Raw genomic sequence first — 16,275 nt, forward strand, 5'->3', positions numbered from 1 at the left:
TTAGATGACCCGACGTTATTAATGCCTTGCGTTGTATTAACCCAATGAAATTAATGAATGGTCGCTGGAAGTGTGCAGTCCATTGATCTCTATATGAGGTATCTGGACGTCACATAGGCCAATTGCTTTGAAGACACCGCGCCGCCATCTTCCCATGCACATCACCTATTCACTTCTATACGGAGCTCACGACATCACATGATCTTGGTGACAGACTCTGCTTGTAAATGTAGGCAGGTCTCCAAAGAGTGTGCCTGCAAAGATGGCGACGCGGTGATGGCTTCACTCGTTTGGCGCACATCCAGTCAAGGCCTTTTATGAAACCCTTGTGGAGGATATTTACTAAGTACCAAGTACTAGTATAGCGTGAATGGGCCGATGAGATGTCGAGATACACCTCGTATAGAGATCAGTAGTGCAGCCCTGCCAAGGTATATACCAGTTGCATTGGATCGGCAAGCTCCTCCAAGAGCAGCAGCAAAGAAATTTTCCCGTTTTTGCGATGTCATGCAGAAAGTACGGCAAAAAACCATGCAATGGGGCAGCGACATTGACCTACATAGACCACAGTTATGATTATTTTGCCAGATATTTTAGCATTACTTGTCATATATGACTAAGAACACCAAATGCTTCTGTATTACAATGCGTTGCAGCATATGTATATGCGTGTGTTTTTGTGGTGTTGCTGTTTTTTTTTTTAACTTTCAGTATTACTGAGTAGATGATTTCGCAATGTGTGAGTTTTACTGGGATGCTTCTGTACTGTAGCTGGCAGTGGGTGGACCCGTAAGTCTTCCTGGATATAAGTGCAGCAATGATATTCGTTCTTGAAAGTGAAGCTGTGGTTACATTTGGATCATTCCTGTATACGCAAGACAAATTGAAGAAAATTCACACCTCATTGCAGAATAGTTTCGTATCGGGTAGAGCTTGATTTGTATAGACAAGTGTGACGTGTAAACCTGTCAGTTTGACAAATACATTCTGAATGATTGTGCTTTCTCTCCTGACGAGGTAAGATCAAAAGTACAAGTGTATCATGTGTCACCCCTAGAAAGGTATGACACTCTTTTTTTCGCATTAGCAGTAAGAACTGTGATTTGTACACAGTATAAGATAGAGTTTTGTCATTTCTCATTTGAGGAAATTCGACCGAACTTGTCGGCAGGCCTACTAAGTTACCCGTCATAAATGGATTTCACGAACTTTCCAATCAAATGACGGGATACACATTGTCACACTGGCTGACGCTGGATTTTGATACGACGACAGCTCAGAAGTATCCACTTAATAATTCACTTTCAGTTCGGATTGATACTACTTATCGTTGGGCAGATAAAGTAACGTCGATCAGACTTGAAACCTAATCATGAGAACAAAATTATGATTATAATAACCAATCTACTGTTTGTTGATTGATGATATGAACATTTATTATGCTGCTTGTGATTTCGATGTCATCATGTGATGAGATATTTATGTGCGAAGTAATCAAAACTTAGTGTTTAAAACAGGAAGAAATTGGACTTTTTTAAAGAATATGTAAATCTATATATTGAATGATGATGCGACCATCTGAAAATAAATTCTGAAATATGATACAGTATGTGACATGTTACAGAGTGCAGAATGGTTTCCTTGGTGTGTCTAGCATGCGTTTATGTGTGTGTGAGTACGTAGTACATGCCCAATGCTAACCTGGGTTTTAAAAAAATCATGTCAATTCACGGTGACTATTACCAACGTAGTAATCATTCAGGGCGTTTGAACTTACGTCGTTGTCTGTCATAATTGTTTGTTTGTGTAAATATGTGTGTGTATACCTACATTTTTATTTGTATGCTCTATATTTTCTTTCTCAGAAATATGCACAATCGGGCAGATGGTGGAACTGAAGCAGATCATTGAAATCACATATGTAGGGTGGGGTTATGATACTCAGGGCATTCCCCTGGCCATGGGAGGGTCATCACGTCCCCCCCCCCCCCAACCCACCCTCCCATTTATGCCGGAAGTTGCAATGGGAAATAAATAGCCAGCGACAAATAAGTAGTCCTCCTTTATACATGCAGGGAAACTTAAAGATAGCTGTGATGATTGAGAGGATACATAGTAATAATAGTAGGGGCCTACGTTTATCAAGAATATTGAACACTGAATTTACTTCCTGCTTTTAATCTTGACCGTATTACTTAGTACAGATCCAAGACAATGCGTATCATCGCTCTCATTATTATGATGTTCGTTTATTTTTACAACTTTCAAACGAAAAACTACCTGCAGGTCGTTACCCAACAAAAAAAGAATAATAGATGGAAAATATTGATCGTCATTTTCACTTGAGAACGGTCGCACGATTATGTTCAATAGAAACGTGGGTTCTACACACTATTGCCTATAAAAGACCAATTTTGAGTCAAATTAGGTACTAATTCACTTCTTGAATGACAGGAAAAATTAAATCACACAATGCCACTCTATTTCAGGCGAAATAAAAGACAGTTGGATGAGTACCTTAAGGCAGAACCGCGCCAGCAACCAATTACATTTCAATTAACTGTAACCGGACTAAACAGCTGACTTCACGGAGCACGGTGACGATTTGCGAAGGACGTTAATGTCGAAAAAATGGCAATGTCCAACATTCGGAGAAGGCTTTCTCCGGATGTCTTCCGACGAAAAATCATCCTTGCGTAGTTTGCGCAAAACAAACAAAGCAAAGAACAGAGTGAAAAGTAAGATAGATGAAACTTCAGCGTATCATACCATCAGCCAATCAGATCTCCACATATCAATATTCCTGGGCAACGCCCAGTTCAATCTCCTTTGTTATACAGTGTACTTACAATGCATAGATTGTTCAATCTATTGCTTTAAGTAATGTGTCTGTGCCCAGCCCATTCCACGGGCTGTCATGAAGGGTTAGGTCTGTTTCGAATCCGTTGAATGATCTATGAAAGAAGACCAATGCAATCACCGACCAGAAAACACTTTAAAGAGAGAAAGAGAAGTAGATAGGTAACTAGAGTGAGAGAAAGAAAGAGAGAAAGAGAATGAGAGATGGGGGGGGGGGGGTAAGTGTTAAAAAAAAGAAAAAACGTAACCCCCAACGCATATACCAATTATTTCGGAATTTCAGAGTATGTAGAATATTGATTCATCGTTTTGTTCGATTGTTTGATTGCGTTCACCCTAATATCGGCTACATTAAACCTATAGAGCCCAAGCTATTTTGACCCTTCCCAGGCCCAAGGGGGGGGGGGGGCACATTGTGCCCCCCCCCCATATAACTTTGTTATTGCTTGATGTTTCATCGTCATATTTGACACATGGGTAGGGCAACTCATACTCTACATGACTGCATACTTGTATTTTTTCAAGGTCACCCATAGAGGGCGCTATTTACCAAAATATAGAGAAATATATAGGAAATATGCTAAAAACATTTTTCTGTATAATTTCTTTATCCCCAGTATTTATGTCTTATCATTGACCAATATTGTTCATATTTGCCAAAAATGATGTGCAACTCAAAGGTCATTATTTGTTAAGGTTGAAATTTCTCAAGGTCACCACATGGGGGCGCTATTCATAACAAAATAAAGAAATACATTATGAGATTTGTGATGTATTGTTTGGGATAGGTAAATGCATAGTTATTATATTTCATATTCCCATAATATTGGATTTTCAAGTTTTCAGATTGATAATGTGATAAATAAATGATATCAGAGGTATAACTTCGATGAAGGAATCAGAATGACACAAAATAGAATGGCAATCTTTGGAAAATACTGTTATTTTCAAGTATCTCTGTTATATTTATCGTTTTATGCCGTTGTCACAGAAAAACAAAGGAAATAATAGGAAAAACATTTCAGGGCCATAGTTACTTCACATTTTACTTCTTCAGCAAATTTCAGCCATGAAACGCCTATTTCATACATTATAATATTGTTAATTGGAATTGGAACGGAAAAATAGGCAAAATCTGCTTGACATGGTTGTCAGTTTATGGTTGCCATGGCAACCAGCAATATCAAATATAGCAAAATTATACATCAAAATGTTCGGAATAAGATTTTAGGGAAAGTCACCAAATTTGGTTAAAATTGGATTAAAGGCGAAGGAGTGGCGAATGAAAATATGGTAGGGGGCACAATGTGCCCCCCCCCCCCTCGGGCTTTATAGGGTTAACATCTGCAAAATCTCAAACCGTATCGTCTTAAAAGTATGTTAACTACCAAGGCCCTGTTTTATAAAGCTGTTCGCAAAGTTACGCTTGACTTTACTGGAATATGAAGTGCAATATGTGTGTTCTTTTTTTTCTTACCCTTCATAACAAAGTACGACTGTATATCAATATTTCGTCTACAGGGGGGAGGGATACACTTTCAACTAAAAAACGTGTGTTAAATGTAAGAACAATCATTGTCATCTGCAAAATTTCGACTTTAGCTATTGAAATTAACAATGATTAGGAAACCCCCTTGGCTTGCCATATCTAAGTCGTTCGTAAAGTCGTGCGTAACTTTACGAAGAGCTTTGTGAAACAGGGCCCAGGTATGTTCTGTATCACATCATAGAACTAAACATCCAAGGTCACATTGTGGCTACATGTACATCATCACTAACTGCTTTCCATTATGAAAATAGTGTTTAGTCGGCGTGGGATTTTGTCGAAAAGTGTTGAAGGTCCCCCTTTAAAAAAAATATGGGAACCGTCCCCTTTAAAAAAAAAAAAGTATGGGAACCGTCCTGCTTCGACACAGTCTTAGCCAGTGTCCTGGTCTACTTCGTCTGCATATTATCTCAAAATGTATCATTCTATCATCATTTTTAAGTATGTTAACTACCAGTCCTGCACTTTGTCGCACGATGGAAAGTCCATGGTCACGCTATGGCTACATCGGTAACTGTTTTCCAATATTCAAGCAGTGTTTCGCATGTTTTTTTATCGAAAAGTGGAAAAGTCACCCCTAAAAATATGGAAGCCATTTATCTTTGACAGTCTTATCCAGTGTCCCATTCAGTCTACACGAAACATTAATGTTAATGCTGTATCACGTGAATTTTTTGCGTGCATTTAGACAAACGAGTGTGAAATATAAGGTTTTATGATATCTATCATTACCACCTATGAACACTGTCAAGGGCGTTTCACTTTGGTGGTTAGGAGAAAAAAGATTCCAATTTTGAATTTGATAGGTGAAACATAGTTGCTTATAAATTATATATATATATATATATATATATATATATATATAATGAATTTTTTGTATCTTTTGTATCTTTTGTTTGCTTGCTCGAGTGCACCAGAGCCGTATGTCTTACACTGTACTTTAACAAGAAACTGATTTAGTTGCTGACGAGGCTTCGGCCGAAACAGACTGTCCAGCTAAGTCACTAATAAAGCAACGCCTTCCATCCTACTATATATTGTACTACATGGGCTCCTATATAGTTGAGCACTGTCAGCCATATTGCAGTTCACACTCTACTTACGTATATATATATATATATATATATATATATATATATATATATATATATATATATATATATATATATATATATATATATATATATATATATATATATATATATATATAAATTATATTGGTTCTTAGCACGTCACTGTCTGCAGCAGTCGAGCGCAGCTGTTGACACGAATGAGGTAAGGTTTGCTCCTCAGGAAATCCCCGTCCATCATTCGTGCAGTTTTAAACTACCTGCAGGTTTTCATTAAAAATATGGAAAGAAGTTGCATCGGCATTTTTATATGAGAATTACCGCATGACTTGCATGTTCAATGAAGGGATGTTAATTTTGTGTTTTACACACTTACGCTACAAGGCCAAGTAACAGTCAAATTAGTACCTAGAGCTTCTTGAATAATAAAGGAAAACACCTTGTCACTCCATCTAATGGGTGAAATTAAAGAGATTTGAACACCTGTAAGGCAGAATCGCGCTAGCAACCAAAATTCAATTTTCCATTAATGGTAATCTGAATAAACGTAAATACTGGCTTCAAACAACGTCAAACATGTATATCAGTCAATCGATCATATAACTTCTTGTATTACGTGCAGGGGGAATGCACCCTACAAGCCTAGCTTTTTAACATTCCTCCCCATTTCCAACATTTTCGTATACTTACAATTTTTCTGTAAACTTATCCTTTATTTTGTATTATGATGAAATCTGTGTATTCAATTTCTGTAATATATCTATATGTTTCTGTTGAAAATGAAAAATAAATGAATGAATAATAACACGTGGATCCCCAAGTTAATCGTCTGATCTCACGGAAGGCCAAACCACGTGAGAAACTATCTACACCATAGAAAATGCCCAAGTTCACTGTAATGAAAGCAGTATGAAGAAAAGTAATCACGAGTGAGCCCATCAGATCTTTACATTCATTGTTATTGATGTGCCACTATTTCTCGACAACACCCAGTTCAATCAGTTTCGTTGCATGTATACTAATGCACAGAATGCTCAGTGCAAGCCCTCGATTCAAGTATCGTGTGAATACTTGTCCCGCCCACCCCGCTGTCATGAAGGGTTATAGGTTTGTTTCGAATCCGTTGAATGAGCTATGAAAGAAACTGTCAACGCAATCACCGGCCTGAAAACATTGTCAAGAGAGAAATAGAGGTAGATATAAGGTAGATGGATGTGTAAGAGTGAGAATAGATAGAAGAAATAAGTACTTCCGTACGCCGAATATTTTGTTTTTTTATTTGAAATTTTAGAATTTTTTGAATATTTTTTATATTTTGTTTGATTGTGTGATTGTTTGATTGTGCACCATGATATCTGCTACAAATCATCGTCTGTAAAATCTCAAAATGTATCATTTTTATTATCATTATTAAAAGTATGTTACTACCAGTCCTGCTCTGTGTCACACGATGGAGCTATGAACATGATAGACACTCATGGTCACACTTTGGCTACATTGGTGAGTCTGAGTGTTATTTCCAGCATGGGCAAAGAGTTGGGCTTGGGATTTTATCAAAAAGTGGTGCAGATCACCCCCCCTTCCCCCCCCCCCCAAAAAAAAAAAAAAAAAACAACAACAACAACAACAAACAAAAAAAAAAAAACCATTGAAACCATTCTGCTGTGAAATAATCTTGGCCAGTGTCCCAGCCTACGCTTTAACAATCCAACGTTACTGCGTATCACGATGACGTGAAATTGCGTGACTTCAACTTGTTCAGCCAGATGAGCATAGAATGTTCAAGGCTTTATAATCGCTACCATTACTGCCCACAAAGAACTTGTTTCTATATACAGGCTGTCAAGGGCATTCTGCCTCCGAGGTCGTGAGAAAGAATCCAATGATTTTGAATCAGACAGATTAAAAATGGTTGGAAACATACGGTCTATATAAATGATACGATCAGAAAGGTTGGTCAGGAGGTAGTACTGGTAGTATAGCAAATACCGAAATGAGTTCAACGAGGAAGTGCATTATAAAATCATTAGCAGAGAAGAGGGGAGTTAAACTACCTGATACGTACCAGTTTCCTGATAATGATCATAATTTGTCAATTTTTCCCGTTTCCAACTTCTAGCGGTTATTCTAAAGGGGGTACACAGCTTTCTACATTTGAATCTCTCACTCATAGTTCCCATGGCAGTATAACACCTTTTACTACATGCGTCTCGTCGGTCACCAAGTTTCCCCCCTTCAGTGCAGGGCCGGCGCAGTGTTTTCAAAAGTGTGGGGGCCCACTTCCGGGTTTCATGAGCTAACAAGCAAAAAAAAAAAAAAGAAAAAAAAAAAGGTCCTCAGCTCATCTCTACCCGTCCACTTCCGGGTTTCTTCAGCTGACGAGTAAAAAACAAGGTCTTCAGAGAAAAAAAAACCAGTGTAATCTGCACCAAAATTATTTCATGAAATTAAATGAATAAAAGTACCACAAAATATTTGAATGATTATGTTGTCTGAGCATATAAAGAATACGAAATACGCTTTTCATCTTTATTAAACCATCAGTATACTATAGCATTGAATAGGAAGCATGATAAAGGGATCTGTTTTCATTTAAAAACATGCCTGTGGATTTAACCACGAATGTCACGATCTGTTCCATACCTCTCGTGTAAAATAACAAAACAAAACAAAGCAACGAAATCTCTCAAAGCTTATGATATGAATGCGTTATCTTCGTGCTTTGCGTCCTGTTTGCGATTGATCGATCGATTATTGATCGATCGATCTCGCGCTCATCGTTTCAGTCTCACTTCTACCGCTCTTTCTCTTAATCCATCTATCCATCCATATCTCGATGCTATATTCGGTTCTCGGTATACATCACTGTCAGCAGCAGCAGTCGAACGCTGTTGACACGCATGAGGTAAGGTTGTCACCTCAGGAAATCCCCGTCCATCGTTCTATCGACACTCCCCCAAAAGGGGAGAAAACTATCGGATGAATGTGCAATCGTGTTCCCTCCCGCCGACAAATCTCGATGCTCGCATGGAGGATGGAGTGGCTGCAAACTTTACTCCAGTCAATCATTTGCTGAACATGAAAACGGCGCGAACGAGGGGCCCCGGCAGACACAATTAAACATGTATTTGTCAGGGGGTAGACCCACCCACAAGATGCAGGAGAGTTTACTCTTGGGTTTGACCGATTTGTCTGGAATTGCTCTGTTTGCGTTGCGCTTAGATTCGATAAGAAGTCACGCATCTTTCTTACCAGCCTTCTTCCATTCTTAAATTCAGATTGCAAGGTATTTGCTCCGCCAACCTGAGCGGATAATTAGTGTAAATAAGACCGTGATATTTACCGGTATATTATGAAGACAAGTACAATTCACAGCCTCCAACATGGGTTGCCACATTAGATTTTAATACAACATAAAACCTTTTTTTCCCCATGCAAAGCGTCGTGGTGTGATCTAGAAACCTACAAAACTTGAACCAGGATTTGATTTCGCTGGGAATTGAGTATGAACCTCACAATGGGGTGATAATTTCTTCGCAAGCAAACATGCATGCAAAATGTGCTTCTAAAATGTCAGAGAAGAGAGTGCGTAGCGTGAGAAATGTCACCAAACATAAAAATCATACGTCTCGTGAGTCTGTCTTTTGTAATATCGTTTCCATGAATTAATTCAGTTTCAGCGTGGTGTCTGTCATCTGTTATATTTTTGTTGCTACTCAAACAAACTTCTCCACATTTCCTGCTTTTGGATTCGCTGTTGAGCACTGTTAATCCAAAAATCTTTTTCTTTTTTAATCCTACGGAGTTTTTCACTTGAATATCTGTCTTTACATCGGAGGACCCCATCACTTGTTTGTTTAGTTTGTTTTACATGCTAGAATGTATGTATACAACCACACATATCGGGGAATAACCCCCTAAATAATTTGTTTAGTTTGTTTTACATGAAAATGCATGAATACAACCACACGTTCATTTGTGTCATATTTTCATGTCGTTGGTTTGCAATCCTTCCAATTCTCCTCATTTTCCAAATTGACGTACTTAATGTAAATTAATCCATGTACGGTTGACGCGTTTAGTCCGCGCATACGTGACAAAGTACAAACTTAAATGAGCAACAATCAAGATGTACTATTTGCAGTGGTATTGTCGATATATTGCGCATTCTCAACAGTTACCTCTTTTCTTCTTTTTTTTTCGGGAGGGGCGGGGTGATGTGAGATGTATGTTTACCGATATAATTGTTCATCAGGTTTGTTCATGAAACTGGGGTTTTTTGGAAAAGGTAGGCCTATATAGGCTGCGGTTGAAGTGTATCTGAATGCCCCATGGTTAGTGATATGCCTAAAAAAGACCAAAAAAAGTCCTATTATGACAATTTATGAATAGTGCTTTTATATGCGCCTAATGAATTGTCTTTTCTATCTTTTACAGAAAAAAAACTCATCCAGGCATTCTGCAGTGGTTGTGACGAATAGCAGAGTAAAGAACAGTGTTCTTTCGTGCAACCTTTGTGGGAAACAGTATGTGGGAGGGGGGGGGGGGGGTAAGCCTCTTAACATCCCCCAACCCGTTTAGAAAGAGGAGAAATTGTCTGCACCGTTGATCTAGATAACGGTAAGGGAACATCCCCTTTTCTCTTTCATATTATGTTGGTGAATTTCAAATTTGTTAAATTGAGACAAATTGACGAGAAAATTTTGAACTGTCGTGTTGAATTTGTCAGTTTATGAGAACCCACTGTTTGCATTTCATTCGCTGAAACGTTCACTTACACAGTCGAAAACTAATAACTTATGGATGTGGTGAGCACTATTGATTCTGCAACACTCGAGTGATGCATCTTCAGTGAGAAACAGGTGTGAACAGTTTGATCGCAAAAAAGGGCTAAGTCCATTCTTGTCAAGTTGAGATAATTGCGATTAACCTGCCAAAAAAGAAAGAAAACAATGAGTACTTGTGAGACTTTTAATCATAACTTGAAAAATATTTCGTTCTATAATGCAACAAATGAAGTTTCAGCCAAAATGTCTTATTTCACTCTTTGCGATGATAAACTAATTTGAAATGTCTGAAAATGGTGCTTACCACGTTTTGCAATTAACTCCTCATAGTGGTTTTGGACACTGAGTCCGTCCTACCATTTCATTCCTCCATCCATTCACGATACTTTCTGGAATCGATGAAGAGTGTCAGTCCAATCTAATAGTAGGCCAGCCAAGACGATTTTTTTTACTTTGGACGGCAAAATTTGTTAATGCTAAGTTTTCCAGCTGAAAGTCTTGCAAAAATACTCAAGTTTAGCGTACGGCCGGATGTCAAGCGCGTTTTTGCCGAAAAATGTCTTTTTTAGCACAAAATTTGAAAGAATGTAAAAAATCACGATTTTTATTTTTTTATCGAAATAAGTAATGGTTGATAAGTACCTTTCAAACTAGAAATGTGTTATCTTCCATTTCAAGTTTAGAACCTGACTAATATGCATTTGAATGTAGAATTTTTACACGCACATATATGGCGCAATGAAACATAAAAACTTGATTTACTCAAAATTGTACTTTGTAAAATCTACCAATATTTCAAAGTTTTTTTAAACTACCTAAATCAATCTATTCAAAAGTTTTTATTATTCCGAAATATAATATATATTCTGATATCTTATGCAGCAAAGAAATTACAAGATAAGGCGAAAGATAACTCGTTTTATGTTATCCTAAATGGGACGATGTATTTTTACCTGACGCGCATTTTGAATGAAAAATCGAATGTATAGCGTAAGCCCATATATATTGTACATGGTATAGTGCGTGTAGGTATTTATCTTACATAATTGGCGAAGTCAATGGACAGGTTGGATAGCTGACTGCAAAACCCTTTGTGGCAGCTTGATATGACTGAAATGTGCTTCTTCCCCACCCCCCCCCCCAAAAAAAAATAAAATCAGTAGTGTTGTTACCATGGCAACTGATCATCATTAGGTCACTCCCTGAAAATTTCAAATATTCATAATTGTAAAACGTACGAAAGTGTTGAAACATTTTGTGTGTGTGTGAAAAATGTGTCAATCTAACTAATCTATGTTTAACAATGAAACCTAAGAGTTATATAAAATTGTTTACTATGTTCGGAAATGGTTGTCATGGAAACCGTGATAACAAATCACATGTTACTGGGAAAAATTACGATACCAAATCTCCCATCCTGCATACTCACCCCTTCCCCCGAGAATGCTTTGGAATTCGTAATGCTATATAAGTTTGCATTCTCAGGCCCTGAAACGGAGCCCTGCAAGGGATAGGCACGAAATCACTTTTACTTTTGTAATGTTCTAAGGTGAGGTGTTTCCATTTTATTTTGATTTATTCTCCCGCAGAAGACTTATACTAAATGTTTCTTTTATGATGGTTGATTGTTGACATGAACGTTGTTTGGAACGCACACTTAGTCGGCGACATAAAAATGTTATTATGTATCCCGGATTTGTGTGAAAAAGTAAGGCAAATATCACCCTCAAAAGAGAAAATAAGAAGCGAAAAGGAAGTAGAAGTGAAATGCGTACAATGCAATAACAGCTTTATTTCCCCTTCCCATCATTAAGTCGGTTATATCATCGAGTCTATATTGCAGATTATATTAATCCTTGGCCAAGTTCTATGTCCTTGGAGCAGACATGTAACAACTTGTTTGTTTGCAATTCGATTTTTTTTCTATATTATCACAAATTTGTGAAAAAAAAATCATTTCAGTTATCACCAACACTCTAAATTCCCAGTCAACCAACAAAACGTACTACACAATGTGCACACGCCCGCAACCACCGTCTCAAACAGCGTTCACGAATGAAATACAGTAAACAGTAAACGAGGCAATTTCTCTTTTTTAAAGCAATGATTTGCCATTAGCGTACATTTACTAGAATAGCAGCACTTGACATCTATATTGCTGGTTACCAAAATGCTGATTAGAATACCATACACAGTAAGAACATGCTTGAATCCTGCAAAATATATATAATTATTTCTCTTCAACAGTATTTCGTTTTGAAAGGTAAAGAACCTCAGTCTCCATTTGTGGACATCTAAAAACAAACAAAAAAATCCATCTGAAAGCAATCTTCTTAAATGATTAAAAGCTTTAGAAAAGAATGAGTCCTCAGTGAAAATGTCTTTCATGAACAAATCTCTGTGATATACATCAAAAGAGTTTGAAAAACAATACAAATTGCGCTGACTACATTAACTGCATTGACAGCCTCAATTTTTTTTTTTAATGTGACATATACTATAATGTGTCCAGCATCACAAACGTTACACCAGTTAGAAAAACAAAATGTTCTCTTTAAGCAATATTTCAATATCTCTATCTTTTTAAAAATTTGTGGTTACATATCCTAGCTAATTATGACTGTACGCTGTTGCATTGAACTTTCGTCAATGTACAACTAAATTAGAATGGTGACTGCCAAATTTTTAAAAATCTACTTTTAGTCTGATATTATTTTTGTGTTCTGCAGACCAGTGTGATAAGGTATCTGTACTGAATACTCGTCTCTCAATGAAGAAAAAAAAATCACCTCTCCAAAATGCATGGTACCGGCATTTCCCTCTAATACTTTCCCTCATTCCAAGTACCAGAATACATTGCTGGGGCCCTGAATAGCTAACATATATTACAGTATTACCAACATCATGACAATTATGGCACATGTGAAAGAAAACCTGGCAAAACATACATCTTGACCAGTACATTTTCTTTTCACTACTTCTTGTACTTGGCGTTTGGATTGAAACATTTTAGTTATGTTCGTTCCTTTAAGCTACATACTATTCTTTTATATCTTAAACTAGAAAAGAAAAAAACATGCTCTATGCTATTTCCCTTCAGATTCACCAACTGTTACTTTGTGAAATTTTATCTTTTTAAGCACTTCAACGTGCAGTTTTTTTTTCTGACTAACATGTTACATATTTTCCTCCATCTGATGAAGAAAGGCAAAGTTCACTTCCCTTTTGTTGCCCCCCCCCCCCCATAAAAACAAACACAAAAGACATTCAAATCTGACAGGATTAAAATGTTGGCGTTTGGGCTTCAAAGGAAATAACAGGATCAATTTCCATGAACTACTAGTATGCGGCTTGTAACTGTGAGTCTCAAAGGCATGGTATAGTTTTGGTTGAGATGGAGATTCAGACTTTAACTTTTTGCAAGCAAATAAAAACAACTTATGAAATATGAAAGAGCATCAAATTCTTAGAGTAATTTGAAGTTTGTTTGATTAAAGTTCTTGGTTTTGAAACGGCCGAGAAATTTTTTTAAAAAGTGACACAGAATGATAATAATTAGAAGTGGGTGCCACCTTTATTAGGACCTCTTTGTTTTTGTACATCTCGGCCTTTTCAAAACCAATTTTTAACAAATAAATTTGGAATTCCTCTTGGTATTGTTTACTCTTTAATATTTCGTAACAGGGTTCTCATTATTTTACAAAATCTCCATATCAGCCCCCATCTCAACCAAAAGTAGGCCATCCCTCATCCCTTTAATGCTGCCATCAAAATTGGAAGTAGATCTACATCAAATCATATTGTAAATGCTCTTTGCCAAGTAGTGTTGTGCACATTTTGATATCAGGTCTTGTTTTACTTTATCACTAAGGGAAAAAAAAAGAAAAAAAAAAGATTAGAAAAGAAGCATTTAATCTGGATTAGTAGAAATGTCTAATATATACACATGTCTTTTATATATTCAACTTCTATAATAGTTCTGAAAGCACATTGTGATTATATTTGAGAAGTTTAGATGGATGCATTCCACATGTAAGTTCAGGTTCTGATGACATCCTTCATACGGAATCTGGATGCGGACCGGATAGCCTGGCAGGGTTGTTTCTGGAGAGAGACAGAGAGAGAGAGAGAGAGAGAGAGAGAGAATGGTGTATCTGTCTTTACTTGATGAGGAAAGTGACATGGGCATTTTAATCTTTGGTGAAGACACAGTGACATATAGGCTAATAAAGACATACGGTTACTTGATTTCCTCTATATGTAGTGTTTCCTTGAAACTGTAAAGTATATTATTTTATACAGTAGATCCTAATTGTAGCAATTTAACCGTGAGTACACGATGAAATATAAAATGTAGGAAACTTTCATGATCCAAATATCCAATTCTTTCCATTAAGCTTTTTATTCCATTCAGAAGAATTTCAAGGTAGTGCTTGCCTGATACTGCAACTGGATACATTCAACACTTTCGTGCATATAATGTCCCTGTGACCTTTCACATCAATACCCTCATAACTAATCAAAGTCAAATTGCTTAGAGGTTATGGTAACTTTGCCATCCGAAGGTAAATATAATGTCATGGTAGCAATGCTCTACAGTCAATAAAAATCAGGGTTTCCCTGTAATTTACAATCAGCAGCAAAATCACAACAATAACTAAAATGCTACTTGTACAAGGCTCAGCAGGTAATCATCTCTTCTGTATAAAACCAAAGTTGAAGATGATCTGCTGAGTAAATGTTAAGTTATTGCAAGATGAGAATAGGACAGATGTGCGTGTGAATGATGACTGCAACAACATAAAAACTCCTGCAACCATCTTTGACAGAGGCTAAAAAAAAAAATAATAATCAGCGTTAATTCATGTAAATCTTCGTTGTTGGAGTGATTGACTACATGCATATGCAGTACTGCATTCATTTAGCAAAACATGCGTTAATTTTCTGCCCAATGAACGATCGACAGTCAAAAATTTGGTCAAGATGTCAAAGGCTTGACAAAATATTCCAACATATTTGGGGTTTACATTTTACATGTACATGTATTATTGCTTACCTCCCACATTTCCTTTCGAAATAGAGTGCAGGATGCACAGATTAGAGGTTGGTAGTCAGGACATCTCTCTCTTTCTTTTTTCTCTCTCTCTCTCTCTTGTCCGTAGTTGGCTGTGGTTTGCAGGGTCCATTTTGTCCACTTTGTGCTAATTCTGGTCGAAAATACAATTAACAAAAACTTAAATAAGTTATCATTTTTATGAGTGAAACAGGATAATCATACTGCAACATAAACAAACACATTCATCATGAATTAGAATTAATCATCACGATCTCATGAATCCCTTAGTATGAGATTTTGGATCTTCAGGTCACTGTCAACATTAATTTGTCTTACATGTAATACATTAATCATGTCATTGTTATTATCATCTTTGATGCTCTAAAGCCATATCTTACTGAAAATGAATTATGTAGGATGGAAGTCATCTTGACACCTGTAATTCCTGTACACAAATATTTGATTTTGTATGTGGATTAGGATATGATTTCCTTGCATAAATCGATTTGTATTCATGAGATGATATTCCTAATTTCAAATCGATGACACTTACTTCTGAGCTGGAAAGGGCATTCACATCGCAGTCAAGACATCTTTCTATCTCCCCCTCACTCTAGTGGATGTGATCTCAAACTCAGCATGTCCATTTGTTGGTGACACCTTGATAAAAATAAAGAACAATACATCACAGCATATCACCCTTACGTCATACTTAACGCAACATAATAACAATGGAAAGTTAATTGATCTGTGACTACAGACGTATTTTCATTTGTGCACACATTAAACACTTGTGCCAATTGACATGGTTGAGAAATATTTCATTAAATATAATATCTTACTTGATTACATTTATGTTTGATTTTTATATGATCTCATCTTCAGTAGATAGAATACCGTTCTTTCATATGATCCTCTACAATAGAACATGCAATGAATTTACAAGAAAACAAGAAT

At 36.8% G+C, this 16,275-nt stretch overlaps 1 long non-coding RNA gene across 1 annotated transcript; it reads right to left on the bottom strand.

Annotated features, from left to right (window-relative positions):
* Positions 1-14,117: 14,117 nt before the first annotated feature.
* Positions 14,118-16,075, bottom strand: LOC139711223 (uncharacterized). Its single transcript, XR_011709501.1, has 3 exons — positions 15,872-16,075; positions 15,319-15,469; positions 14,118-14,366 (listed from the first exon to the last, which is right to left on the bottom strand). It is a non-coding gene; the product is annotated as an uncharacterized lncRNA (long non-coding RNA).
* Between the last annotated feature and the right edge of the window lie 200 nt (positions 16,076-16,275).

This window comes from Diadema antillarum, unplaced genomic scaffold (assembly GCF_040938485.1).
Source record: "Diadema antillarum isolate AM-2024a unplaced genomic scaffold, OU_Dant_1.0 seq00001627_RagTag, whole genome shotgun sequence".
Lineage (NCBI taxonomy): Eukaryota > Metazoa > Echinodermata > Echinoidea > Diadematoida > Diadematidae > Diadema > Diadema antillarum.